Source organism: Triturus cristatus, chromosome 3_1, assembly GCF_964204655.1.
Source record: "Triturus cristatus chromosome 3_1, aTriCri1.1, whole genome shotgun sequence".
In the NCBI taxonomy this organism is placed as follows: Eukaryota; Metazoa; Chordata; class Amphibia; order Caudata; family Salamandridae; genus Triturus; species Triturus cristatus.
This window is the reverse complement of record NC_140583.1, coordinates 178,931,975-178,948,513: the sequence shown is the minus strand read 5'-3', so window position 1 is coordinate 178,948,513 and position 16,539 is coordinate 178,931,975. Positions and strand designations below refer to the sequence as shown.

General features: G+C 46.7%; 1 protein-coding gene across 1 annotated transcript in view; it reads right to left on the bottom strand.

The window, feature by feature from the left end:
• BBOX1 (gamma-butyrobetaine hydroxylase 1) overlaps window positions 1-8,331 on the bottom strand; it is a 704,161-nt gene extending 695,830 nt beyond the window's left edge. Inside the window, exon 1 of the mRNA XM_085643632.1 lies at window positions 8,177-8,331. The gene's annotated coding sequence lies outside the window, so the exon portion shown is untranslated. The remainder of the gene's footprint in view (window positions 1-8,176) is intronic.
• Window positions 8,332-16,539: the final 8,208 nt, after the last annotated feature.

The following is a 16,539-nucleotide window of genomic DNA, read 5'->3' as shown; positions in this document are numbered from 1 at the left end:
AGCATGTTGCCAAGACTGCTCTTGCATGTACATCGGAGCAGAGAGACCACAGTGGTGATAACACCCCTCTGGAGGCCACAGGCCTGGTTCCCAATTGTGCTAGATATGACTATAAAATTCCAAATTCTAATACCGACATTCAGAAAAGTAATTCCAGGCCCAGAAGAAGAGTTACACCCTCCTATAGAGCAAGGGCTACTGGTACTGATGGCCTGGAAGATTTCAGGAGACAGTGACGAATCCCAGGCCTTTCGTCAGATGCTTTCCAACTCATATTTGAGTCATGGGCACCTGGAACAAGGAAAGCATATCAACTGACTTGGAAGAAATGGGTTTATTGGTGTTTTCGACAGAATTACGATCCTGTTTCAGCTGATCTAGTACATGTGGTTAATTACCTATCAGAATTATTCGAATCAGGGCTCTTCTATAGAACAGTTAATGTTTACAGATCAGCTATAGCAGCGGGTTATTGTTTTGGGGACGGAGTCTCTGTGGGTCAGAGTTTACTGACTAAGAAAATCATGCAAAGTATGGGAGTACTAAACCCACCTACAGTGAAATTCACTGCTCCACGGGTCTTAGTGAATTGGGGTGAGAACTCTGATCTGTCTCTGAAACGTCTGGTGTCTTTCAGATGGACATTGGACATGAAGGGCTTGGATGTCACTAGTAGGGCCTATTAACCTAAAGGGGTTTGCTTTTATTTTAAAAGAAGTCCAAAGACTATGTCAAGTTCTATTTTCTATACTTTCTTTACAGAGAATGATAGTCTTTGCACAGTGAAATGCTTGAAGGAGTATGAAAGGAGAACTGAAGTTTTGCGAAGAAATGCAGCACAACTGTTAACCCCTTCGACGCGCATGACGGAACGGTTCCGTCATGCACGTCGGTTGCGCTGTGCGCATGACGGAACCGTTCCGTCATGGCCCCGCCCGCGCACGGAACCTTCAGCGTGGCGCGGAAATCCGCGCCGCGCTGAAGGGGTTAATATCTCATAGATGGTCTCATAGAGCTGTTTCTTTCCTCACCTCAGCGAGATGGGTGAAGGAGGTAATGAATGAGGCCGGTGTGGGTGTCACTGTTTGGTGAACATTCCCTTAGGGGTACATCAGCTTCCAAAGCTTTTATCTTGGGGAGAGGGCCTGCAAGCCATCCTTAGGGCTAAAGATTGACCAAATGAAAATATGAGTAAGTGTTGTTGTTTTACACCCATCACAAACGCAATTGATAATGTGTTACATGCACTTTAAACTTGCATAATATTAGCCTCTGTGTCATGCCATACAATATAGATTTTTCACAGCCTGGGTGGCAGAAAATCTGGATTTTATTAAAGACACAGAAGCTAAGATTATCCCTCCACATTGATACCCTACCTAAAGAAGTTAAGGTTTATTATCTCAAATAAATGTTGGTTTTTCTTTCAGAAAAGAAACCGCCTCTGTTTGGAATTTCTGGCTGTGAAGTTTTATGTACTGAAGTTTAAGTTCTTTTGAGTTATCTTGTTCACAGCACCGAAAGAAGGGAGATGGCTGTGTGTGGGGGGACTTTATACCTTGTTAGACTGTTCTTTAAGTTCTATCTTTTTCAATTATTGCTACTGTGAGCTGGAAATAAAGGAGGTTTGCATAATCTAAGCCTATGTGTCTTTAATAACATCCTGATGATTTTTGCCCCCAGGCTGTGAAAAATCTAAATTTTCCTATAGAAAATTGCATGGGGCAAACATTCTGGAATGTGGTATCTGACATAAATCGGATGTCAGTGGTGGAACCAGGGTATGTCATGATAGATGTGGGATGTAGAATGCCTTTGGCGTTCTTGGTTTGGCAGTTGTGAGATGAACCCTGGAGCTGACAGGTGGATGAGGCGTTTGTTACTTATATCTTACAATAAAGATATTAAAAGATCATTTTAGGAAGTGCCTCTGTGCCAATAGCGATGAGTTGAAGGAACAACACATGAAAAAGGGGATAGCTGTGACAAGTGAACCAGGTGAACCTGAATCCTCAACACCAAACGCTTTATTTTATGGTATTTACATTCGACTGGCGGTGCGGACTATTCCTGCCCTCAGAGTCTGTGTCACAAGCTTGCTCTGCATTTGATGTATTTTGGGAACAATAAGCGGAATTGTGCCTGTTTTACGGACACAAGGAGGTATGTGGTCAGTGCGTGCATTGTGAGGTGCCGGTTCATGTGTGAGAGAGCGAGGAACCCTGGAGGAGGAACAGTACTGATTATGTGGAAGCCGAGGTGTCCACTGCTCCTGCGACATGCTCTGTGACGAGAGCAAGTATGTGTGTTGATGGACCTCTGGAGTCCATAGCTCTTGCGAAGTGTGAAGAGATGAGAGGACCAAACGTGCTCTTGCCATAAACTGGAGTCCTGAAATGTTATGACATATCTACTGTGACGTGCACACCTTAGAACATCTAGACTGCTCGCTGAGGGGTGGAGCATAGGCTTGTTTTTGTGTCAGTACATGTGTGCCTGTGGTGATATTAGAATATGATGTGGTTTGGTTTGATATCTACTCCCTCGGCCTTTCAGAGAGTGATGGAGAGTGTGTTGGAGGAGGGTCAAATGTGTCAGAATTTTTAAAGACGATGTGCTGGTGTTTGGTGTTTCAAGGCAAGATCATGACAGTAGGTTGCAGAAGGTACTGAAATGTTTTAGGGAGAGAGGTTTGACCCTGAAGGAGAGCAAATGTAGGTTTGGATGCGAGGAGATTGTGTATTTGGGACTTAGATTGTCGGAGCTGGAGTGGAAACAAATAAAGAATTGGTGGACACCATTAAAAACCTTCCTATCCCAGAAAATAAAGAGGATTTAATGAAGATTTGGGGAATGGCAAAATATCAAATTAAGTTCATTCTACACTTTTCGAGCAGAGCCCGTAACTTGAGGGGTTTGTTGAAAAGGGGGGTCAAATTCTTGTGGTCAGAGTTATGTGGAAAAGAGTATTATAGTTTGAAGGAAGCTCTAGCCAAGGCCCCCTTATTGAAAAGTTTAAACATGCTTGATAAGACATACCTTATAACAGCTTCAAGTCTTAAGGGCTTGGTGGCAGTCTTAAAACAGGAAAAAGATGGTAAGGAGAGAACAATATGTTTATTTCAAGAAGTGTCAAGGGTTCAGAGAACCAGCATATTGTGATGGAAAGGAGGGCTCTTTGTATTTTTTGGGCAGTCAAGAGATTGAGGACATTTGTGTGGGGCTGTCAATTTGAGGTATTATCAGATCACAAGCCTCTTAAGGAAATGTTGGGGAAAAAAGGACTTGATGCGGTATCTAGCCGGATTAGTAAATGGGCGGTGTCATTGCAGGATTTTGATTTTAGAGTGAGATACATTCCAGGAGAGGATAATCAGGTGACAGACTGCTTGTCCCGGTTGGTGTAGATGAAAGATCATCAGGATGAATGATGATGGTTTGATGTAAAGGGTGTGAGGAAACAGACGGAGGTATATTGGAGCAAGAGTGGAAGGAATAGCTGGTTAATGATGAAGTATTGAAACTGGTTTCATAACAGATGGTGCAGTGTTGGAGTCTAGTAATAAAATGGCACCGGAATGTCCTGGGTTTTAGAAGGTAAGAAACAAACTTTCAAGGTATCATGGACTATTGAGGAGACAAACTAAACTAATTCTGCCTGGAGGATTGAGAACTAAGTTGATAGCTCTGGCTCATCAAGGTCATCTAGGTTTTAGCAAGACCAAGGAGAGGTTAAGGCTCACTTTTTGGTGGGCAGGATTAGACACACAGGTGGAGAGAGTGATCATGGACTGTTTGGAGTGCAGAAATAGCAATAAGGGGCGAGTGACTAGAACTCAACCCATGGTAGAATGCATAGTGAAACAACCAGAGGGTCTGTGGGAACAAGTGGTACTGGATAAACTGGGTCCTGTATCAATTAGGTTTAGGAAGTATTATATACTGGTGATGGTGGATCTTTACTCTAGGTCACAGGAGATAGGTGTTACAAAAGGTATAGCGACTAAAAATGTAGTTAACTTTTTGAGTGAGGCTTTCCTAGGGAAGTCATACCCAAATCGTTATTAATGGATAACAGGGTGCAACTAGTCTCGCGGGAGATGGGGAGCTTCCGTAACAGAGGGGAATTAAATATGAGAGGTGCTCACTTTACCACCCTGAATCCAGTGGTGTCGTGGAGAGATTCAATCAGGTTCTCAAGGAAGCCATCCAGATAGCAAAACATGAGGCAAAAGATTGGGGGGAGGTAATTCAAGCAGGGGTGGCGATATATTGCTTTACTCCACATTTGGTTTCAGGGACAGTGTTATTTGAAATGTTCCGGGGAAGATAGCCATACTTCTTGGTGTGTCCTCTGTGGATTAGTCGGTTTGGTGAGAGGGTGTTGAAGGGAAATAATGAATGGATTGAGAGGCAGCAGGGAAAAGAGCACTATGACAAGAGACAGGCAGTGACGAGGATGGTGGTGAAAGTGGGTGATTGGGGCAGGATAATGTTACCAGTAGGCGTGAAACAAGGAAGAAGGTTTGGACCACCGATGAGGGTGTTCAAGACATTTAATAATGCGGTCAAAGTAAGTGATGGATGCATTTGGAATTTTCAAAGGGTGACGGTTTTGAGAGATGGTCATCATTGTACTTCTTTAAGGGGTGGAAAGAAAATGGAAGGCCCCTTGGTGAAAATGCAGGAAAAGGAGAAAAACTGATGTTGAGAAAGAGAGAAGGGTTGGAATATGTGCTCTATGAGGGTAAAGAAAGCACCAGCTCATTTCAAGGATTGTGCGTGATTGCACTGGGTGGAAAGATTTCAAGGTCATGTAACCTAGGTATGTTTAGGTATTATTTTACGGTATAGTGAACATTCTTTCATTGTATGGATTTTGCATTATTACAACGTTTTGTATATAGGGCCTTGTAAATGTGTTATTCATGTAGTTTGCCAGTGGGAAGTTAATAAGGGAATGTTGGTTCTAATTATTATTATTGTTTTTTGTTTTAAAGAAGGGAGATGTGTATTATTTTACATAAAATGGATGTCAATTGTGTGGTCAGGGTATGTCATGATAGATGTTGAATGTAGAATGCCTTTGGCATTCTTGATTTGGCAGTTGTGAGAAGACCCTAAAGCTGACAGGTGGATGAGGCGTATGTTACTTACGTCTTACAATAAAGCTATTACACGATCATTTCCAGAGGTGCCTCTTCACTACACCCCACTTTCTCTCAGTCCTTGCTTGATAGATCACCTCAAAACTTGTCAGGAATGAGATTAAGTGGATTAGACTTTTTTGGGAAGGTTTTGTGAAGATTCGTCAAACACACTCAGAAGTTATTAGCAACTCAAAAAATACATTCCTCTGGAAACGTGGTACTAACTATACCTAGTGGCACAGCAAATTCATCAGCTGTGGTGGTGGAGCCTAAAAAGAGACATGTTTCAGGACAAATAGAGCATTAACACAGGCCCAACTTGCATACAAGCCAACACTGTAAAACTAAAATGTTGATAATTTAGGGGGCAAAAGAATTTTGCAAAAAAAAGCAATTTTTGGCTTAAAAATAAAAATCAGGATTCTCCCATCTGAATCTGGCTTGTTGGCATGTATGCATGTGGCCCCATCTAGAGACGCTACTGCTGTATGTGTCTTGTAAATGGGGGCTTCTATGTCTTGTTTGTGAGTTGCTTATGGGGCATAGCTTCAGGGGAGGATGTTTGGGGAGTTACATCCCCCTAAAATGTATTCTCGAGAAAACAGTTGGGTGCAAAGGCTATCAGTTAGGTATGATGAAGTGACTGTCAGATATCACCTAAGATTTTTACATGCCCACACAGACAAAACACACACACAATAAACACTCTCTCTTGTCTCGGTTTTGAAGTCCGTAAGAAAGGTTGATTAGTTTGAAAGATGTTTTAAGTGTCCCTAACAATCCTCCCTCCTCTTTCCTCTCTTTCCACTGCCCCTTAAGTCACCTCATGTCCTGCTTCTCCTATAATGTGTTTTAACAAGATATCCCAGCATGACAGTTGGAAAATATGAAGCTCATACCTCCCTGGTTGCTTATGTGTGAGCGCCTGAACGTAAGCTTTCTGTCTGTATAGTTGCCTGTGCAAGGCGGTATGTGTGCTGTTGCTATATGTGATAACATAACGCTGCACTGATAAGGCAATACGGTGCATTCCTGCCTTTTCCCCAGAGCTGGCGCTCCTCTTGGCTGCGTAGTACCAACACGGGTACCCTTGCACCAGGGTGCATGGGTGCTTGCATTGTAAGGATTGTTTGTGCAGGAAGGGGCGCCTACCTGCACAAAAACAATCCCATAAGGCGTGTTCCTCTTCCTATGTGTGCTGGAGAATACAGCACACATAGAAAGAGGAAAAAACTAGGAGAATTCTGGGAATACGTCAAAATCCATATTTGTTGTTTGGGAACACCCACGCAAGGCCAATGGAAATGAGTCCCTGGTGCACAGTAATGCAAAGCAGCGATATGTGCTGCATTGTATTGCTCGAGCTTTAGGAAGCCAAGATGGCTTTCAGTGGCTTCATAAATCAGCAAACTACATAGGGAAATTACTTGTGTGATACCTAACGGGTATTAACGAAGTAAAATGAGAAACCCGACTGGGGTTGGTCATGTTCTATCAGGTACTACACATAATATGTGTTAGGCTGGTTTAAAGAGGTAGATTACACCATATAACCACCCGTTTGTAGATAGATGTGATTTTATAAGGTCCTGATGAATCGCCACCAGATTGATTGACTACTAGGCGAGAAACATGTTGACCACACAATAGAGCACCCTACCTGAGACATAACCTCAGACATGCGTCGTTGTTTCTTTTAATCAGGTTGGGAGACCTATTGTTTAAAATTGTTTTTGTTAGTACTTCCAAACCTGTTTTAAACTTCCTTCAGGTTACACACCTCCACTCACTCATCTACACTGGTTAGGCCCTCACCCACACTGCACCAAACGGCAATTTGGAATAAAAGATCTCCGCCAGAGAGGGCCTCATAGGGAGCCCGGCAGATATTGCAGCGCCAACCTGACGAGGAGCAGCCCTATGATGACACATGACACCCAGCCGGATGTGTGAGGGCCCCAAATTCCAAGAGGAGGAATCCCCATCCTCCTACATCGCATGACCACGCAAAACCGGTTCCCCTAGTTTTCCCTAGTCTCGTAATTAGGAACAGCACACTTTCTGTATCTTTTCATAAACCAAGGGCCATATTTATGGCCATCACACAGCACAGTAATCTTGCTGCACTAAGCTGTGCTGCACCGTGTGACAGGGAAAGGGCAGGAATGTGCTTATTTAAGTCAATACTGTGCATTCCTGCCTTTTCCCCTGGGCTGATGCCATTTTGGCTCCCTAGAGCCAACATAGGCCCCCTTGCACTGTTGCAAGGAGGACTGTTTTGTGCAGGAAGGAGAATCTTCCTGCACAAAAATGATCCGAAGGCCTTTTCCTGTGTCTGTGTGTGCTGCTGGACACAAACAAAGGAGGAGAAATAAAGGAATGAAAAAAGAGGCAAAATAAATATATTTCGCCTCTTTACGCCTCACCTGGGGAGGTGTATGTTTTTGGTGCATTCTCAGGTCTACCACTACTGGTAAGTCTGGGAATACGTCAAAATCCATAGATTTTGCGTGGAATACCAACGCAACACCCATGGAAATGGCTCCCGGGCACAGATAAATGCAACACACCGATTTGTCAGGCGTTGCTTTACTCGAGATGTATGATCTCACTTGGCCAATTAAGGTGACCTTGCGTGGCTTTATAAATCTAATTTTTAACTTGGGGGGTGGTAGAGCCTATAAATATGACCCTTCGTTTTTATTTTGGCAAAGGGGCTGGTAAATATACCCGTGTCCTAAGCTCAGCTTTCAGCGTGAAGCACATAAAGCACGCCGCATGAGCCTTAAACAGTGGGCTCTAGCAGGATGACAGCAAGCTTCATATTATCATTCTAAAACACAGACTGAGATTTTCTCTCTTCCTTGCCGTCACACCAGAGACAGCTGAAGAGGATCACTTTTACAGGCCTCCGTAGACATCCGTCTCTGCAAAAAAGAGGCAAGAATAGCAGCTATTCATTGTAGGGCCCCTCACCTCCCACGATTCCCTCATATGACACCAAAGGAAACAAGTGAACATATTACCTGGAGCTCCTCTGAAATCTCGCTGCTGGAAGCGCGACCTGCAGGTTGCCACTGACGGCCCGAAGTGAACTGAGTTCTTGTTACAGTATCTTCAAGCCCTAAATCACACGGCGCTGCCGAAGGGGAGTTACCAGAAGAATCAGTGACAGCAGTTTAATAATCTTCCATCAGCTGCCAGAGCGACACCGTGACGTAACGTGACCAGGAAATGGAGCGCAGGCTGCCAAGTGGGTGAAAGGTCAGCCGCGTCGAACCCGGCGTCCCTGCGCCGCTGCACGCGCATCGAGCTAAACCCTGCAGTTTTCTCCTAACGTGTGTTTTTGTTGTCGTGGAAAGGGAGCAGGCCTGAACTTATTGTCACCTGAAAAGGTTCGGTAGTTTTTGTAACATTCGTCGCTTATTGTGTCGCTGGATACACTCTGCCATACGCAGCGTTACAGAAAGGACAACCTGCGCCCTGCACCCAGCAGAGCAGAGACCTGCGGGGGAAACTTAATAACCAGAGAAGTTCAGGTCAAGTCTTTTCAGCATTCCTTCCTGCTGTTCAGTACAACTGCTTTATCGACGAGTGTCTCAATATTTGTTATGCCTCAAACCTGTAATTTCTCTTTATTTTGACAGGCACGTGTAGTATTTTTTCTCCGAGTGTGCTATACTCTTTTCTAGCGCTGTCTTAATATTTATTAAGCCTCAAACCTGTAATTTCCATAGCTGCCAAGGTTTCAGATTGCGAAGTGTGACATTTTTATACTTTAAGAGTAATTATGAGTGACGTTTCCACAAATATGAGTGACACTGTTTCACAAAAAAAATAAAGGAATGAAGACGAGGGAAACACAAATATAAGAAATAACCCCGTCTGAGCAATGAGAAACACTTAAGTTAGCTGCTGCGAAGCACCAGAAATGGAAGAGCAATAAGGTTTGAGCCCTTCATGACTAGGCCGCCCTAACAGGATGTGTGAGACCCCAACAAACTCTTACCCCGAAGCAAGTGGTCCACGGCTCAGTCGGCGCGCTGCTGTGTGCCCAGCACCGGTGTAACCAGCGCAAGGCCGGCTTTAGCACTGGTGGCGCCCAGTGCCACAATGTTTTTGGGCGCCCCCCCCCCCCCCATGACCACCTCTGCCACGGATGCCCTCCCTACCACCCTTTAAAAGTCTCCATAACCACTCTCTCTTAGATGCATTTAATTAATTTTATAGCGTCACTCATAGAAGTGAAGGGTGTCAGAGCACTTCACACAGCACACACATTACACAGAGACTATCAAACTGGTGTGTAAATCAGTGCATAGGAAATGTTACATAAGACAGAGGACAGCAAGGGGTGGATTCACATGTCATCCATAGAGGTAGGCAGTATAGTTGAAGAGTACTTGGTCTGGAGAAGCACAAACTCTGAATTTGAAATGTAACACAACGGATTGGGGCTCCCTTTAATAACAAAAACGGATTTGTACCCAAATGAACTCTTTTTGCAACATTAGAATAATGAAAGTCTTGGGAAAAAATCCATATGCTCTAATCTATACCTTAAAGTCTGAACACAGTTCTTTGATGACAGTTAATAGCTCACTGTAAACTGCAACTAACAAAAGGAAGTCTCTGACAAAAGCAGTAACCCACTGACCTGTTCACATTACATTCACTTTCTGATCTGCATGGTACATGATCTTTGCAGCAGGCATATTAACCATCTGCGCTGCCTTTTTACCATGAATCATAACTTCCACGACTCAAAACTTCTACTAGATGAAACTCCGATCTCGCCAGGAAGAACATTAATCACTGGAGTTTTCTTGACATTTTAATTGTTCCTAGAAAACGGAGCAGCAGGTGCTTTTAAGCACAAAATAAACTAGCAAACAGGTGCCCCCATGTGAAGTCAGCACCCGGTGCGGTGGCAGCGGTTGCACTGCCCTAGAGCCGGCCATGAACCAGCGTCCCAGATGAGTTGCCGTAATGAGTAATACACTTGAAAGGGACAGACTAACAGCCACGGTGGCAGAGAGCACCAGTCCGGCGCGCGTTCATTTGGGGGAAGTGGCTGAAAGGCGTGCACGCATATACACAGTGCGGAAGGTGAGTGAGCCAGTGTGGGGTATGATTAAAATGCGTTGTAGCAAGTCGCAAAGCAAACTTTATCTGCACTGATGGAAACAAACTTCCATGCAGCGGCTGAGAATTGCAGTTTAAGGCTGGGCCGCCCGCCTTCTTAGAGTCAGTCCTCCAGTTTACAACGAACTACTTATTGGACTCCCTTGACCTGTCTGCATTCAAGGCTCAGCTGCAGTACTGTAGCATGTGCCTGAGTTCTAGCGGCGGTCGTGGGGATCCAATTACCGCTAGGCTCTGAAAGAATTGCCAATTGCCCAGTGTTAGACCTGGCATCATTGGCATGAGTCTCTCCTCCATTTTTTTCTGTTTGCCTCCTCTGTTTACGATGTTTTTGCTGGATTATTGCTTTGGGCACTGTGCCACTGCTGATCAGTGCCACAGTGCAAGTGCTCCCTATGTTAAATTGTTACATTGATTGGTGTTACCATGATTGGCTTGGTTGACTTACTGTTCAGACCCTAGTCTAGTGCACTGCGTGTGCCAAGGGCATGTAAGTTGACTGCTGCTGGTGGGCTTGCAGCACTGGTTGTGCACCCACAGAAGCAGCTTGTAAAATGTGTCTCAGGCCTGCCACTGCAGCGCCTGCGTGCAGTCCCTGACTGCCATGTCGACTTGGCAAGTAAACCTACTTGCCAGTCTCTAAACCTTCACTTTGCCACATTTCAGACACCTCTATGGTAGGCCCTAGGGCAGGGTGCATTGTTGGTAAAAGGTAGGTCATGCCCTGATGTGTGTGGCATGACCTAATAGTGAATTACAGCCATTTTCGTTTTTCACTATTGAAGGGCTACCTGCCTCCAATAGGCCAGACTGGGTAGACTGATTATTAACTCCATTATAATCTATCTGACTCAGGGAGCATGGTAGCAGGTCGAGTTTAGTATCCCTGAATTCAGAATTTAATAACACACCCTTTAGGATGGATGGTTTTTAAATTCTATGTTTGAAAATAGCCCTTTTAGAAAGTGGCTATTTTCTTGTCCAACTATCCACCGGTCTCTGCTGGTTTGGTGTGTGTGTCAGGGGCTGGGTGGCTCCAGAGGTCTGAATGAGTCAGTGTGGGGTGAATGAGGCATTTACACATAGAGTGAGGGAAGAGTAGCCTGCCCTGCCTGACACAATGCTGGCTCCACCTCCTGCTGGGCGACTGATAGCCCTGCTCCTGCCAATGACAATACAGGCTCCGCCTCCTGCTGGGCGGCTGAGGACTCTGCCCTGCTCAGTGAATAGGCCAGGTGCCTCTGCCTGGCAACACCCACAACGAACCTGAGATGGGGGGAATTTCCCTGCTTGGACAAAGGGAACAAAGGAGAAAAGGGGTATAAGAGAAGGACCCCTGAACCAAGAACTTATATCACTTCTGACAAGGAAACCTGTACCAAGGACAAGAAGCCTGCTGATCTAAGGACTTGCCTCCCCTTTCTGCCAGAGTGCTGTTTTGCTGTGGAGGAACCTGAAAGCTGCTTCTTTATTTTTGCCAAGGAACAAGGAGAGAGGAACTTGGTGTGTACTCTCTAAAAGCTTGCTAGAAAATCTCCAAGGGCTGGAAGAGTGCCAGTCTCCTGTTGAAGTCACAGGGCCAAAGGACTTCACCATCTACTGAATTGCTGAATTGCTGGAAAGTGTTGTTTCCAGTACACAAGGGAAAATCTGCCGTCTCGACGCCGCCGACGCCGCCGCCGCCGCCGAATCCAGCTCGACATCGTGAGTAAAGGCTCCAGTGTCCCGAGCCTTCGACGCCGGCCGCCGGGCCCGATCGACGCCAGCAGCAACGCCAGTGAGCAGTGGGTATCGGCCCCGGCTCCAAGTGACCTCGTCTCGACGCCGGTATCGACGCCAGTGAGGAGTGAGTATCGGCTCCACCTCCAAGCGACCCCGTCCCGACGCCGCTGCTGATCGCATCGACTCGACGCCCTTCTCGACGCCGTGAGCGCTGCTCCGGCGCGACATCCCTCGACGCCGCTGCGGATTGACCCGACTCCGAGGCACGATCGACGCTGACCTCGACGCCGACATCTCGACGCCGTGGATCATCGTTTTCTTCATTTCTCAAGGTACTGTACTTGTGGGGTCTGTTGCAACTCCAGGCTCGACGTAGCGCTCCTCGCGGTCGACGCCGAACCTTGGGAATCTTGTAAACTCGACGTCGTGTGACTCCTGTGGGGGTCACATTGTTGCCAAAGAACTGTGTTTCAGAAGAATACTTAACTTTGTTGCTAAAGAACTATTTACCAAGAAGAAACCTTACCTGAACTATTATTTTTCCTTCCAAAGAGTATTTATTAAGACTGTGGTATATTTTTGTCGTTATTTGGTCTTGTGCTAAGCCTTATATATAAATCCTATTTTTATAATAACTTCTGTGTCGTGTCCATCTGTAGTGTATTCACTTTATTACTGTATGTGGTCATAAATGCTTAACACACTGCCTCTGAGATAAGCCTGTCTGCTCTGCCAAGCTACCAAGGGGGTAGCAGGGGTTATCTGAGTGTGTAATCCCCTTTCCCTGACTAGAGTTGGTTGGTCCCTATTTGTCAGAAGTGTATACCTCTGCCAACTAGAGACCACCGGTTCTAACATTGGTGGCAGTGGTGGGATTCGAACTTTGCATTTATGACTCATGTGCAGTGATTAGTGTACGCTACATAGTGAAAGCAGACCATAACGCAGCCACAATATGTTTTTGGTAGGATATTCTATTTTTGTTCTCCGCTTTCCTGGAACTTATTTTTTTTTAAACACTGCCAGTTTTGACCATGGAGAATGCCGGAGCTGCTACACCTGTGGACATTGTTATGGGGGAATTTGATAAGGAGAAGATAGATTCCTACACGCTAAAAGATCTAAAATGATTTTGCAAGCAGTTTAAAGTTCCTACCACAGGTGTCACAAAGAAAGACGGCTTCCTCAAAGCGCTGAAGGCCTGGTTAGAGGCCAGAAATCCCTCTGATCCGGTGGTGGTACCGGAAGAGGAAGAAGAAGAGGAAGAGCCCACAGGTGGGCCAGTGTCATCTCCAGGCAGTAGTGCGTCCTCTAGGAGCCTTTCCCCTGAAGAATTAGAAGACAGGGAGAGGGAGAGGGGGTACAAGTTAGAAATGGTAAAACTTAAATTAGGAGGGCAGTTGGAATTGGAAAAAGCCAAGAGCCTGAGAGAAGCTGAAATGGAGAGCAAAAGATTAGATTTTGAGAGAGAGAAGTTAGCATTTGAACGTGAGAAGATGTTGAGGGAGATGGAACTTAAAGAAAAGAGTTTAGAGTTGAATCCCTCTGGTGGCAGCGCTCCATCTATGCCTGCAGAAAGTAGGTTTTATTTTCCTAAGGATGTGATCAAAGATTACAGTAAGAATGAAGATATTAGCCAATGGTTTAAAGTATATGAGTTAGCATTGTTGGCCCACCGGGTCCCTGAGAAAGATTGGGGAACGGGGTTGTGGAGCCGCTTTACAAATGAAGGGAGAGATACCTTGTTGAGCATGCCTGAAGAGGAAAGGGCGTCTTATACTCATATGAAAAATGCTTTGATGCTGAGATATGGCTTAACTCCAGAAACGTACCGACAAACCTTTAGAGAATGTAAGAAGTTGCCTGGTACTACGTGGGTTGAATATGTGTCTTTTTTTTGCAGAGCCATGGATGATTGGATAAAGGGTAGCAAGGTTGATAGTTATGATGCTCTTTATGATTTGTTTGCTTGGGAGCACTTGTCTAATAACTGTTTTCCAGAGCTATGCCAGCACCTTGTTGATAGCAAGATATCTAACCCTAGAAAACTTGCTGAGGAGGCGGACCGCTGGGTCAGTACCAGGGTCCACAAGGGTCCAGTGGGAGACTCAGCCAAAGGTGGGCAGGGTCCCCAGCAGAAGAGTGGGGGGGACAGGGGTAAACAGAGGGAGTTTCAGAAAGGGCCCCAAAGTAATCCCCAAGGGAATCAAGGGAAGGGTTCCCAGCCTCCCCCTGTAAAGAAGCCAGAGGCCCCGACAGGTAAACCTGTTCCAAGGGGCCCCATGACATGCTACGCTTGTAAGCAGGTGGGACACCGTTATTATGATCCCCAGTGTCCCATGAAGGATTCCAATGCAGCACCACGTGCACCCCCTCGTCAGGTGATGAATGTAGCCCTGGGAGGGAATGAGATGTGTGCCCCCGGTGGGTGGGGTCCCGCAGAAATGTCCCCGGTCTCTTTAGGAGACGTGGAAATGGTCCCTCCAACCCCTCTGCCTAATAACACTAAAAAATATAGGCAGTGGGTGACCATTAATGGCCATAGGGTGGAAGCTCTCAGAGACACCGGAGCAAGTGTGACAGCTGTCAAGTGTCACTTGGTGTCCAGAGAGCAGGTGGTCCCTCATTCATTCTACCCCGTTGTAGCTGCTGACAACTCACAGAGTCAGTGTGAGGTAGCTCAAGTTCCTTTTGAGTGGGGGGGGTGGTCTCAGGGACTCTTCAGGTTGCTGTGAGGCCCGCCATGCCTGTTGATTGTCTCCTGGGCAATGATTTGGAGGACTCCCCTTGGGCTAAGGTGGAGAGAAAATCGCATCTGGAAATGTTGGGTCTGCCTGAGTGGGTGTGTGCGACCACCCGGTCCATGTCAGTTAGTAAGGGTGTTGATGGGGCCCTGGAGCCTGAAAGTATGGCCCAGGTCCCAACCGTGAAGAGAAGAGGCAGGGGGCGCGGGAAACCGTCCCCCATCGTTCCCGCGGTCCAGGAGGGAGCAGACCCTGAGGGGGATGCCCTGGAACCGACAGGAGAACAAGTGGCCGAACTGGGAGACCTGCCCGAGCTGACCCATTGGCAGCAGGATGGTGGTCCCTCCAGGGAGGAATTTTGTGCTGAGCAGAAAGTGTGCCCTTCTCTTGTGGGTATGAGGCAGCAGGCCTCAGCCCAAACGACAGGTGATCAGTCAGGATCACATTGGATCTACTGGGAGAACGACCTCCTGTATAGCGAGCCTAAGGCTGCTGAGCCTGGGTCAGCCCGTGTGCTGGTGGTACCCCAGCGCTTCAGAGCCTTCCTACTGGGGTTGGCTCATGACGTTCCGTTAGCTGGACATCTGGGGCAGGACAAGACCTATGACAGGCTTGTCACCCATTTTTATTGGCCCCAGATGAGAAGGGATTCAGATATCCATTGTAGGACCTGTCAAACTTGCCAGGCAAGTGGGAAAAGTGGGCGGAAGCAGAAGGCTCCCCTCCAACCTTTTCCCGTCGTCAGTACCCCCTTTGAGCGAGTGGGAATTGACATTGTGGGGCCACTGGACCCCAAGACAGCCATGGGCAACAGGTTTATCCTGGTCTTGGTGGACCATGCCACCCGGTACCCAGAAGCCATCCCTCTCCGCACAGTGACGGCCCCCGTGGTGGGACGGGCACTGATGGGTGTTTTCTCCCGCATGGGGTTCCCCAGAGAGGTGGTGTCAGACCGAGGCACCAACTTCATTTCTAATTATATGAAGTCTCTGTGGAAGGAGTGTAGGGTAACCTACAAGTTTACCACTCCTTACCACTTTCAAGGTAATGGGCTGGTTGAGAGATTCAACCGGACCCTCAAAGGCATGATCATGGGTCTTGAAGAACCGATGAGGCGTAAATGGGACGTCCTCTTGCCATGCCTGCTGTTTGCTTACCGTGAGGTGCCACAGAAGTCTCTAGGGTTCAGCCCATTTGAGCTTTTGTATGGTCACCCGGTAAGAGGACCTTTGAGTCTGGTTAAAGAAGGCTGGGAGCAATCTCCCAGGAAACCTCCCCAGGATGTATATAGCTACATGCTGGCCTTTAGGAACCAGACTCGGCGCTTCAGAGATCTTGCTCAGGCAAATCTGGAGGCCAGCCAGGAAGAGATGAAGCGGTGGTACGATCAGAATGCCACTCTGGTTGAGCTTCAACCTGGTCAGAAAGTTTGGGTCATGGCCCCTGTGGAACCTTGTGCGCTCAAGGACAGGTGGACTGGACCATTTGAGGTTGTGGAGAAAAAGAGCGATGTCACCTACTTGGTGGACTTGAAGTCTCCCAGGAACCCCTTAAGGGTCCTGCATGTCAACCGGTTAAAGCCCCACTTAGAAAGGTCCGAAGTGGGTATGCTCCTTGCCACAGATGCTGGGATGGAGGAGGAGAGTGAGCCTCTTCCTGACCTCCTGTGTGCAAAAGAAAAAGATGGGTCAGTGGATGGTGTTGTCCTCTCTGACACACTGACCCCTGAGCAGCAGCAAGATTGCCGCCATCTGTTGGTACAATTCCCTGATCTGTTC